Source organism: Lygodium microphyllum, chromosome 1 (assembly GCF_053477565.2).
Source record: "Lygodium microphyllum isolate KBCC chromosome 1, Lygodium_microphyllum_v1.1.10, whole genome shotgun sequence".
NCBI lineage: Eukaryota > Viridiplantae > Streptophyta > Polypodiopsida > Schizaeales > Lygodiaceae > Lygodium > Lygodium microphyllum.
The window spans coordinates 21,686,057-21,700,166 of NC_141135.1; positions in this window are offsets into that span (position 1 = coordinate 21,686,057).

The window sequence follows — 14,110 nt, forward strand, 5'->3', positions numbered from 1 at the left end:
TCGGCATGTGATACCTTCACATAAGAAGGCAATGGACAGCCAATAGGCTTTACGTCCTGCATGTGGAAGCACTCAAGGACTTCATGAATATACTCCCTCTGTGACAAGTAGAGGAGTCCCTGATGCCTGTCGCGTCTAATGCGCATACCAAGTATGTGAGAGGCCTGTCCCAAATCCTTCATCTCAAAGCTCTTCTTCAGCTGAGATTTAAGAGCATCTAGCTCATCATGAGCTTTCCCTGCTATCAGCATATCATCCACATAGAGTATCAAAATAAGCAATGAACCATCACGGGCTTTCTTCGTGTAAAGACACAGATCCATAGCACTCCTGCTGTAGCCCTGTGACTGCATAAAGGCATCAAACTTATGATACCATTCCCTAGGTGCCTGCTTCAAGCCATAAAGACTTTTCTTCAACTTGCACACTAGGTGCTCCCTGCCAGGTTCTGGAAAGCCCTTAGGCTGCTCCATATAGATCTCATCATGCAAGTCCCCATGTAAGAAAGCCGTCTTGACATCCATCTGATATAGATCTAAGTCAAGCTGAGCAACCAAAGCCAAGATTAAGCGTAGGGTGGTCATCTTAACCACATGAGAAAATACCTCATCAAAGTCTACACCATGCTCCTACTTAAAACCCTTTGCTACCAATCTAGCCTTGTATGCCGGCTTGGGGTGTCCAGGGGTACTTTTCAGCTTGTACACCCACTTGCATGGCAAAGCCTTCTTGCCCTTAGGCAAGGCAACCAAATCCCAAGTCTCATTCTTATGCAAGGAGTTGACCTCAGACTACATAGCCCTCTGCTAGGAGTTACTGTCACCCCTATGCATAGCCTCATCATAAGTGAAAGGCTCTCCTACATTTGTAACCAAAACATAATGCATAGAGGGCTGAAATCTATCAGGTGGACGTCTGTCTCTAGCAGACTGTCTCACTACAGGCTCTGTTGCCTGCCCAACTGCCTGTCCAACACCCTGAGCATGAGCATCTGCTGCAGCTGTAGGCTGTCCAATTGGCTGTGCAGGAGCTCTAGGCTCCTCCTGAAAGATCACTCTGCGAATCTCAACCACCTTCTCAGGCTGCATGTGCATCTTGTCTTCATGGAAGACTACATCATGGCTGCATACTATTTTCCGCGCCTGCGGATCCCATAGGCGATAGCCCATCTCTCCTGAATCACCATAATCAAGAAAGATGCATTTAGTGCTCTTTGGATCCAACTTACTCCTCTTGTCCTTGGCACATGGCAGAATGCCTCACATCCAAAGACACGGAGATGCGCATAAGAGGGTGGCTTACCAGCCCAAACTTCCTCTGCAACCTAGAAATCCAATCCACTAGAAGGCGATCGGTTTATGACATGCATTGCCATACTAACTGCCTCAGTCCAAAAGCTCTGTGGTAGGCTTGCATGGCTAAGCATAGAGCGGACACGCTCCTGAATAGTCATGTTCATGCGCTTAGCCAAACCATTCTGGGTGGGGTGTAAGGGGCGGTCAACTGACGCTTAATACCCCTGTCATCACAAAACTGCTCAAAAGCACGTGAGACATATTCTCCCCCATTGTCAGTCCTAAGGCATTTCAGCCTATACCCAGTCTGGTTCTCAACAAGAGCAAGCCAACGCTGAAAGACTGCCAAGACATCAGACTTTTACTTTATGGGATAAGCCCACACTTTCCTAGAGAAATCATCAATGAAGGTAACAAAGTACTTCGCGCCACCCATAGACATACATGGCATGGGCCCACAAACATCTGAATGCACCAAAGCCAAGGGCTCACTCATGCATGGCCTACCCGATTTCTTATGCGTAGACCTAGTCTTCTTACCATAAAGACAATGATCACACAAGTCAAAACATGCATAGTCCAAAGGCGCAAGATACTACAAACCAGATAACATTTTCATTCCCTTCAAAGACATATGCCCCAAACGGGCATGCCAAAGTGATACATGTGGGACAGAACCCACTGCCAAAACATGGTCTACAGAAGACCCAGATACAACAAGAGGATAGAGGCTGCCAGCCTTGGCGCCTCTAGCAAGTACAAGTCTGCCTCTGGTAATCTTCCAGGCAGAATCCCCAAAACAGACATGAAACCGTGCATCATCCAACTGTCCTGCAGACATAAGACTGCGCATAAGCGCAGGTACATGACGTACATCCCTGAGCAAAAAGGAACTGCCAGTGAAAAACTGCAACTGAATATCTCCACAGCCCACAATATCAAGAGGCCTGTCATCTCCAAGTCTGACTAATCCAGATACAGTACGGTAAGAGTGAAACCACTTACAATAAGGTGTCACATGGAAGGACACACCTGAATCCAATAACCAGCACTGTGCATACATACTAGGTGTCTCAATCAAGTGTGAGGCATCAGAAGAACTAGTTGCATGTATGAACTCATCACCACCATCGGAATCCTCGGTCTGCATGACATTAATTTCCTCAATCTTGACGCTGGATTTCACAGGTACTATGCTGCGATCAGAGGACTTCTCCTGCACTTTCTCTTTTCCCTTATCCTTGTGCTTCTCATTGCTCAACTCATGACACTGTGGTCTGATATGGCCCTTTTTCCCACAATGATGACAAGTGACATTAGCGTTGCGCCCACGGACTTACTACGCAACTTTCCACGAGATTTAGACCGACCCTTCTGCGAGTCACGGCCATGGCCATGACCACGATTATTCCTGTCATTCCTGCCTCTAACTGTCAAAGCATGTGAAACAGAGAGGCATCCAAGTTTTTGCGATTAACCTCTTCCTGCAGAAGAGCACTCTCAACATCATTCAATTTCAGAGTAGCACTAGAGGCACATAGGGCAGTGCGGAATACATCCCATGACTCGTTCAAAGTCCCAAGCAGGAAAAGAGAAGTTACTTCCTCTCCAAAGGTGATATCCTGCGAAGTCAGGCTCTTCAGTATAGCATGGAACTAGCTCAAGTGAGCAGACATAGTCGCATTATCCTTCATGTGCAGATCCATAAGCTGCTTCAACCACTACATCTGACTCGCCGAACTTTTCTTATCATAAAGATTCTTGATCTTATTCCATAGATCCCATGCACTCTGTGCTTAAATACATTATAATGTACCTGTTCGGTGAGAGACAATACAATCGTGGACTTGCATAGTTCATCAAGTTCAAGCCAGTCGTCATTGTTCATAGTTGCAGGTTGCTGCCCGCTCAACTGAAGTGGCTTAATTTGAGATTTTTGCACTAAGACCTGCTAAATTTGACTCTTTCAATAAGAGTAGTTTGTACCATCCAACTTTGTGATGTTAAATATGGCATTATCAGTCGAAGAGGACGCCATAATGCAGGCTGGAAATGCACAGACAGTCTACAATGGCTTGCTATTTTACTGCAGAAAATGCCCAAAATCAACTGAACTGAGCTCCAAATGGCAAGAAAAGTGTGCCAAAAGATGCTGCCCACTTAGTACTAGGTGCTGTACACCAAATCAAGATATTTCAACATAAAAAATACTGCTCGGTCCACCAATAAATGCTTGCTGTAATAAATTTCAGAACTGCAATAATGAGAGCAAACTATCCCAAAATTGGATCTAATGTCAACTAAATAATGCTAGGTCCAAATCCGCCATAAAGAGGACAAAGCAAAGCCAAATGACAGTGAAAATACATGAGCATAACACCGAGAGATGTCAAATAGCATTTGCCAGTAAGAGGCACACCCCTAGACAATCTAGGCAAAATGTATTCGCAACTGCCAAAACCTAACACAAATAGGTGTCTGCTCAAAAGAAAGCGGATCCAAAACTGAGACTCAGCTCATAAGCATCCTATGAACTAAGACATATACTCAATGCAACATCCAATTGTCGGAGTATAATCCCAAAGTCTCAATACATCTGCTGCTCAATGACATAGATTGCTCCAATACATGTAACTGCTCCAATAGCATGTAATCCTTGCTCAAGGTCAACTAAGCATGCAAGATGCTCCCACTGGCACAAAAGGCGTAAAAATGAGCTCAAGGGATCAAGCAACCCAAGACAAAGTACCAGTGACAAGTGACCAAGTTCATGCGTCATACGCATTCCAAGAGCATGACATACATGAAGCAACTGATGGAAGCAACCAACGAGCAATACATAATCCCAAAATAAGATGTCTGCCAACTCAATGACATCCGATAACAACCAAGTAAATGATCAAAATGAATTGGAAATGCTCAAACACATCCAAGGCAAAGCTCCCAATGTCGGTAAAGCATAAACAAACCAAGCGGCATATATCACAAACCAAAGCATGTAATGTATGAAGCCTAACTGTCAAGCATAGACATGAGGCATAAGCGATCCAAGAGCATGCCAAGTCGGTCCAAATGCCAGTGAATACCAACCAATATGGAGCTTATGCGTAGCTCACATACATTCCATAGACTCAAACATGAGCTCAAAGTCGTCCCCAAATGTCAGATACATGATGGCAAATCCCAAAGCATACATCCGGTACCAATAGGTAAGTGACAAAGCATCCAAAGTACCTTCAGCCCACTATTATTACAGCCAAGTTTGACTGTCAAAATTGGTGCGCAGATCGGATGCTGTATGCTCGCGTAGTGAATGCCGAAAGGTCCCCAAGAACAAAAGAACTCTACTTTTTGCACAAAACTCAAGGTAAAAAGCATGCACGACATGAACAAGAGACCAATTGGGTGCAATCTCCCCCCATGCCTTGTGTGAGTGCTCCACAAAGCATGTATTTTATGTATTAATCATCTTCAAGCTCAAATAATAGCCCAAATTACAAAATAGCACGCTTTTGGCTTTTGAGTTTGTTTTAGCACAAAATAGAAATAAAGCTAATGGGTGGCGCCCAAAGAGTCAGGCATACCCAATACAATGTCCAAATACAAATATCAAAATCGTGCGCCTATGCGCATACAAAATAATAAATAAATATCCAACGCCTCAATAAATAGGCGCGACAAAATATAGGCGCCATGCCTAAGGTATGCACCCATCAAAATATAAGTGATAACTCAAATACTCGCTATCCTCCAATGCTTTCCTCCACCACTACTGCTATCTCTACACATCAACTGAAGCATTCACAATCGTTAGTAAAATAATACAATTAAACCGAAAAAAGTGAATACCTAGCAGTCTTCAGCTACATAAATAAATCAACTGGTTAGAAATCAATCCTAACCTTAATTTATTATGAGTGCGCACTCTAAACTCATAAACGTTTATTAATTTAATATGCATTTTGCGGAATCACCCACTATGGAATCACCCATGTGCACACTAAATTAATGAAACACCCGAAAAGGATAGGCATCCCCATCAACTTCTCGCGCAAAGAATCCACTTTCTGTATGAGCCCCGGTCAACAAAGTTTACGGAATCCACCGTAAAACCTCACGAAATCCACCGTGGCACGGAATCCACCGTGAAATATGCCTCCTAGCATCATACCCCCGGGGTGGGATAGCAATTGACCTCAATTGCTATTAGCTCAATGTGGAGCTAGCAGAGTGGGGAAAGCATTTAAGTCTCTAGCGTGCATCCATTGGGCTTCTTCTACAGGATGGTTTTTAAATTTGACTAAATATCTAGAATATCTTCGGCCAGTTCTAGTGGTCATAAAGTCAGTATCTATGATAGCTTCAGGTTCAAGTATTTCAGTCTCTTCATCTAACAAAGGTGGGTTTTCATAAACAGGGTGTACAGGTAATTGGCCTCTAAATGGTCGTAATAAACTAATGTGAAATGTGTTGTGAATTTTCCAATGAGGTGGTAATTCTAACTTGAATTCATTGTTATTAATTTTGTGAATTATCTTAAATGGTCCATAGAATCTATGTGTTAATTTCACAACTGGATGTTTATCTACACTTTGTAATCTACGTTTTTCTATTCTCAACCAAACATAGTCATCAACTTTGAAATTCATTGCTTGTCTTTTCTTATTGGCTTGTTTGGTATATGATTGCTGGGCTTTGGCAATCATGTCTTTAACCTCATCAAAAATAGTAGCGTGCATAGTAGCAATATCATCAGCACTCTGAATTCTATTTGATAAAGATGCAACAGGTGTAGACAATCTATAACCATAAATCACTTCAAACGGTGCTTTCTTTGTAGATGTGTGTGGTGTATTGTTATATGCAAATTACAGTAAATGCAAATGTGTGTCCCATGTCTGTGGTTTAGAAATAGTGTAAGCATGTAAAAGATCTAGAATAGTACTGTTAGTGGCTTCTGTTTGTCCATTAGTTTGAGGATGAAATGCAGATGAGAAATCAATTTTTGTTCCTAGGTTAGCAAACAAAGTAATCCAAAAGTTGTTACCAAATCTAGAATCACGATCAGAAATAATAACTTTTGGTAATCCATGATTAGTGAAAACAATTTTCAAAAACAATTGTGCTGCCTGAGATGCTGTTAAAGTTTTCTTACATGGAATGAAATATGCTTGTTTACTAAACCTATCTACTACAGTCCAAATCATGTCATGATTAGCTTTAGTATTAGGTAAACCAGTAATAAAATCCATAGAAATCTGTTCCCATGGTCTTGATGGAATAGATAAAGGCATAAGTAATCCATACTGTCTACCATGATGTCTCTTAACTCTTTGACAAATCAAACATTCAGAAACAAAGTTAGATACATCAGTGTCCATATGTGGCCAATAAAAATCTTCAGTTAATGTACGTAAAGTAGATATGATACCTCTATGACCTTGATATGGAGGACAATGAATCTCATTCAAAACAAAAGATCTGAATATAATCTCTTTTCATAAAACATGAATCCATCATTATAAGACAATGAATCAATAGGAATCTAGTTATTTCCAACTAATTTATTCCAATCACCATGAAAAGTAATGTCTTGATGATAAGTATCTTTCATAGGAGTTAGAGAATCAAATGATATAACAGAAATATTATGAATGGTGGGTCTTCTACTTAATGCATCGGCCACTATATTTTCTTTACCTGGTTGATATTGAATAATCGGATGAAAACTCTGAATAAAGGTTGCCCATTTGATATGTCAGTTAGATATTTGGGGTTGGCTAAGTAAATGTCTAATACTTTGTTGATCAGTCTTAATCATAAACTCAGAACCCATTAAGTAATGTTTCCATGGTCTTAAAGCTTGTACCACAGCTAATAATTCTTTATCATATGTGGAATATTTAAGTTTGGAGGGTTTCAGTTTACAACTAGAATAGGCTATGGGATGATTATCTTGCATAAGTACGGCTCCTATTCCAGATCCGCTAGCATCAGTAACTACTAAAAAGAATGGTCTATTAAAATCAGGAAGTTGTAATACAAGATCATGGGTTAATGCATGTTTCAATAAATCAAAGGATTTCTGTTGATTATCAGACCAATGATAAACAATACCTTTCTTTAAAAATTTAGTCAATGGCAAAGCAAGTAATGAAAAATTTCGCACAAAACTCCTATAGAAACTAGCAAGACCTAGGAAAGATCGTAACTCATGCACATTTTTAGGTATAGGCCAGTTCAATATTGCTTCTATTTTCTTAGGGTCAACTTTAATACCATCTGATGATACAATATGACCTAAATATTCAATTTATGTTTTAAAGAATTCACTCTTTTCCGGATTAGCATACAGTTGATTATCTTTCAACAACGTGAAAACCAAGGACAAATGTTCATAATGTTCTTTCTCATTTTGACTAAACACCAAGATATCATCAAAGAATACAATAACACAATGCTGATATTTCAAAAATATACGGTTCATCATTCTACTAAATGCAGCAGGTACGTTAGTCAATCCAAAAGGCATCACTAAAAAATCATAATGACCAAATTGTGTTCTAAATGCAGACTTGAATATGTCAGACTTATCTAATCTCACCTGATGATAACCAGATTTAAGGTCTATTTTACTAAATATGGCAGAACCTTGTAGTTTATCCATAAGGTCATTGACTTTAGGAATTGGATATCTATTCTGATCTTATTTAAAGCACGATAGTCAATGCACATACGATAAGTATTATTCTTCTTCTTTACCAACAAAACAGGTGCACCAAATGGAGAACTACTAGGTCTAATCAATCCTCTATTTAGTACTTCCTCAACTTGATTTTGAATTTCTTTTTGCTCTATCTGGTTATGTCTATATGGTGCTTTACAAGGTGGTTGTGTACCAGGAATTAAATCTATTTTGTGGTCTTCAGGACATGAAGGAGATAAACCAGGTGGTAGATCTTCTCCAAAACAGTCTTTAAAGTGTGTAAGAAATTCTTTATGCCTAGGGTGCATATGATTTTCTTTAACTTGTAGTTCATTCACCCAAATGAGATAAGATTTACTACTTTTGCGTAATGCACGTTTAGCTTGAGTATGAGAAAGCAGTGGAAAAGCATTAGATGCATGCATACCATACAATGTAATATGTTTTCCTTGAAAATGAATATGAATTGAATGTGTGGAATAATGTATATCAGGGTTATGATGATGATGCCAAGGCATACCTAAAAAAATATCACTGGACCATAATGGTACAACTAGAAAATTCCTTCTTTCAGTGTATTCACCAATTTGAATTTCTAAATCATGCACCTCTTGTGTTCCATTATACCTTGTGCCTAAGAATGCTGCTTTAATGCGATAATGCGTAGGAACAGTTTGTAATTTCAATTCTTTCACTAACTTTGCAAAAATAAAATCATGAGTACTACCATCATCATGCAAAATATTCTTTTCTTTTCCATGCACTAAACATTTCATTGTCAATAAAGAATGTGGAGTTGGCATACCTGGTAAAGTATCCGAAGGAGTAGTAATGTCGTCTTCATCTTTCGTGAAATCAGGCATTTCTTCATGTTCTTCATCTTCCATTGCTCCAAGGTAGTTGATATGGATAGGTGGCTTCTTCGATTGGCAATTGGCTGCTAGATGTCCAGGTTGGTGGCATTTGTAACATACTATAGGTTTGGCTTTAGATACATTTTTTGCAATGGCACAAAGTTAGGAATATTAGGATTTGGCTATGAAATTGGCCTGTGGTTTTGATTGGTATTGGATGGTAAAGTAGGTTGTTTTGCCCAAATCTTACGGAAAGATGATGAAGGAAAACAACCTTGATTAAATCTTCTAAAATTTGAATTGAATTGCTTAGATGCATAGTTACCATTGGCTTGAAATTGCTGTGGATGCTTGTCTCTTCCTCAAAGCTTGTCTTCAGTGTCATGAGCTAAAGAAATTGCGTCTTCAAGAGTTGCAGGCTTGAACATATTGACTTTAGCGTAGTAATGCCCAAGTAATCCAGACATATACTTGCGCTTGTGAGTCGCTTCAGGTACGTCTTCAAGTATGCGTAACTCGAGTAATGCATTTCAAAAGCATTCGGTGTACTGAGGAATAGGCTCACGGTCTCTTTGCTGAAGAAGGTCCCATTGCTTTATGGCTTTTTCATGGAATTGTGGAGGAAGGAAATTCTGCATAAACTTCTTCTTGAAACTCTCCCAGGTAGTGGGACAATCTATGCTCTTACGAACCACGGTCCACCAAAGAGATGCTCTATCCACTAAATGATTAGTGACACACTTGATTTTATCTTTTTCTGTGTATATTTCCTCATGAAAGTAATCATCAAACTGACTGATGAATGCAAGAACAGTTTTTCCATCTCGAGTGCCATTGAAAGTACAGAATTTGAAATTTGTTTTACGTATCTTTGTTTCTTTGCGGATAGATTGGGCTTCAAGAGTCGCGTCAATGGTACATCGGATAAGATCTTCAGATTGTGGTTCTTCTTTGTCGGTAGTCGATCTTTGTAAATCAGCCAATTGAGCTTGTAATGCTTGCCGGGCTCGTCGTTCTTCATCCAACTGCATCATAATTAAATCCAGCTTTTGCTCCATCATAGGTTCAGGAAGATCGCCTTCAGCCATTAAATCATCCATATGTGGTTCCGTCATCCTGCAAAACTTCAAAAGACCTCACACTCTCAAAATCCAATTAGCGGGATGAGAGAAGCTCAAGATCGGGTGTACAAGGCTTATATATTTTTGTATGTGGCTTTCACAATCTTCATCTTTGGCTATTGCGGGATTTGTAATCTTTGAAAAATCTGTGTTTGGACCTTCTGCGTGTGCTGAAACGGATTCAGCAAGTCTGCATATGCGAACATTACCTTCCACAGAACAACTTTGCAGTTTGGAGTTTCTACGCAGGAACAGCCCTTCTAGGAGTTTTGAGCACAAGTCAGTTCTGACTTCAGGTGACTTGACTGACTTGCAGAGTTGCAGACTTATGAGACTTGCAGAGTACCAGAACTTCCAGAACTTGAGTGACTTAGAAGACTTGCAGAATTTGTAGACTTTGAACTTGAGTAGTTGGGAAGCCTTAGTAAACTTAGAGTATTAAGAAGCTTTAGGCTTATTTAACAATCGACAATTTTTAGGACATGAATATGTCCTTGGCGGAATTTTCTCCGCCCTGAAGATCCAGTCGTCGCCATTAATCAACGATTTGAAGCTTTTATAAAGCTTCAAATTAAGCTAAGCTTTAAAACTTTAGAACTTAAGCTTTTAAGCTTAACAATAGATATGGCTTATCTCTGTATCTCCACGACTTGTATAAGAGGATGTAGGAGTGGTCCTCCATCGTTGCAAGCCGGTCCTTCGTGATCAGAGGATGGAAATAGAGATTCTTGACCGCCAGGAATCCACCCGTATCGACCGTTCACGATGAGATTGACCGTAGAGCTCGATCATTCCAGGAGCTCCGTCTTCGCATAAGATGGGTAGCGATTGGAAGCTCTTGATCTCAGCTTTGCTCTGATACCACTGGTGCGCAGATCACATGCTGTATGCTCGCGTAGTGAATGCCGGAAGGTCCCCAAGAACAAAAGAACTCTACTTTTTGCACAAAACTCAAGGTAAAAAGCATGCACGACATGTACAAGAGACCAATTGGGTGCAATCTCCCCCCATGCCTTGTGTGAGCGCTCCACAAAGCATGTATTTTATGTATTAATCATCTTCAAGCTCAAATAATAGCCCAAATTACAAAATAGCACGCTTTTGGCTTTTGAGTTTGTTTTAGCACAAAATAGAAATAAAGCTAATGGGTGACGCCCAAAGAGTCGGGCGTACCCAATACAATGTCCAAATACAAATATCATAATCGTGCGCCCATGGGCATACAAAATAATAAATAAATATCCAACGCCTCAATAAATAGGCGCGACAAAATATAGGCGCCATGCCTAAGGTATGCGCCCATCAAAATATAAGTGATAACTCGAATACTCGCTATCCTCCAATGCTTTCCTCCACCACTACTGTTATCTCTACACATCAACTGAAGCATTCACAATCGTTAGTAAAATAATACAATTAAACCGGCAAAAGTGAATACCTAGCAGTCTTCAGCTACATAAATAAATCAACTGGTTAGAAATTAATCCTAACCTTAATTTATTACGAGTGCGCACTCTAAACTCATAAACGTTTATTAATTTAATATGCATTTTGCGGAATCACCCGCTATGGAATCACCCATGTACACACTAAATTAATGAAATGCCTGAAAAGGATAGGTGTCCCCATCAACTTCTCGCACAAAGAATCCACTTTGTGTATGAGCCTCGGTCAACAAAGTTTACGGAATCCACCGTAAAACCTCACGGAATCCACCGTGGCACGGAATCTACTGTGAAATATGCCTCGTGGCATCAAAAATTGAGAAATTTCAGCCAATATTTCAGGCCAAAATCATGGCATAATCATGTGCGTACATTCCCAAGGCACTAGGCATCATGTAGGCCGCATACGGGCATCAAACAAGGTAACCGGAGTAGAGTATAAGCATCAAATGCCAATGCCAAGTGTGGTTGCCCTATTTCCAGCACTGTATAATAGTAAATGACAGTCCCAAATCAGAGAATGTCAGCCCCAAAGCTTCAATGCCAAGTACAAGGCCTAAAGAGGCTTTCAAAGTAGCTCAAATGCCTTCTAGAAACCATTGTTTAAGTGCTCATTTAGGAGCCAAGGCATATAGGCTGAAAATATGATGAGTAGGGAGGCAAAAATCTGACGCAAATTCAGCGTAGGCTGTCCTGGGAAGTGGCTGCCCCATGTGGCAATGTTGGTGTGGATGGGGGGCTCAAAGAGGCCCCAAAGAGAGCATACACAAAGCCATGAATGCCCAAAGCAAAGGGCAAGGGAGATATGGAGGTTTGAAGCTTCAAATGATGGCTGCCCCTCTTCTTCCACCTGTTTAAAACTGAGAACTGAAGTAAAACCCTTCAAACTCTGATGCAATACCTCAAGGCAAGGCCCTGAAGAAGCTCAACAATGCCGGGAGGGAGCTCGGGAAGCCGGGGAGTGTCGGAAGCTTGGGAGATCGGCTATGGCTACCGGGATGGAGACCCAATGCGTGAAGGGAGTCGATGCGAAGGTAGAGAAGCACCGAGTCAAGCTCGAGCAAGAGGAAGCCAAGCTCTGATACTAGTTGAAAGGTGAGAAGGATCGAAGCTTGCACGCGAGCTATGGCGGGAGAGCAAGAGCAAGAAAGAGAGAGACAAGAAATGGGAACTCCAATAGTCACAATGTGTGACCGGGCCTTCCTTTATTTACTAGTCACTAAAATGAATGTAAAGAATAAAGTGATGTGACAGGCGCCCGCCACCTGCAGTGTGCAGTGGCGGGTACTGTCAGTGTAGTAATACACGGGGCGACACGGCGGAGGCGCCTTTACCCTCAATACCTTCAACTGAACCTTCCAGGGGTTGTAGACAACAAAAGCCCCATGAAATTGAAGATGATAATCCAAGAATTGGATTCTTGAAGCTTGCTGCCCTGTTTTGACTCCATAGCCACCATATTTTGAAGCTTCACGTCCAAGAAGGCTTCAATGTCGGTCCCTTGAGTCTTGAGGAAGCTCTAGCATACTTGTTAGAGTAAAAGCCCTTCGATTCTTTGAAGAAATTCCAAGAAATACACAGCTATCCTAAAATCTGCCATAGCTAGGGTTTGAGAGCTCAAGAATGCTCAAGAGAATGGCCTTCAGCTGAGTATACTAGAATTTAGTCTTAGAGATTGATGATTACTGATTGTTCAAGCCATAGATGATGCCTTTGACTGCTGGGAATAGGGAGAAGATGAGCAGGAAATTCAGTGCAAAATGCACTAATTCAGCGTGCTGTCCTGGTTGATCACACTCATCAAAGGTGAGTACAATGCTACTCAATCTCGGCTCTTGACACAAAGAATCATGCTATGATATCCCTTCAAGAGGAAATAGAACTTGGAAGAAGATTTCAGCAAGTGACACCATGGATTCTTGAAAGCAAGAAGAGAGAGAAACTGTCCCTAAAAAGTAATCTCAGTTTAACCACTGTAACCCCACTTAGACTTCAATTAGGGTCAAAACCCTTCAAAGTGGACCTCCATTTGACCAGTCCTGCTATTTTGGCCAAGAACCTCCATCTTCCTCAAGATCTTCTTCAAGAAGCCATCAAAATTAGTCCCGACTTGTTGTAGAGAACTCTTACTAGTCACTGTTTGAACTGTACCAAACCCTGTGTCATATCTTGGTGCTCCAGTTAACTAGTTCCTATCCCAATGACTAAATTCTCCAAGTAAATGACACTTTCCATGGATCAAAGTCCATGCTCTAATACCAATTTAATAAAGCTAAATTACACAACAAGTTTTTAAACTAAAAATACAAGAAAAAGACCTAAAATGCCAGGAAGCCATAGCCAAGGTGGCTTGGCAAGATATGGTATTACCAATATTGGTTGAGAATCAAATGATGAGAGACTGCAGCAAGGTATGCACCCCAAGCTATGATGGCCATGGTGCACAGATCGGATGCTGTATGCTCGCGTAGTGAATGCCGGAAGGTCCCCAAGAACAAAAGAACTCTACTTTTTGCACAAAACTCAAGGTAGAAAGCATGCACGACATGAACAAGAGACCAATTGGGTGCAATCTCCCCCCGTGCCTTGTGTGAGCACTCCACAAAGCATGTATTTTATGTATTAATCATCTTCAAGCTCAAATAATAGCCCAAATTACAAAATAGCACGCTTTTGGCTTTTGAGTTTG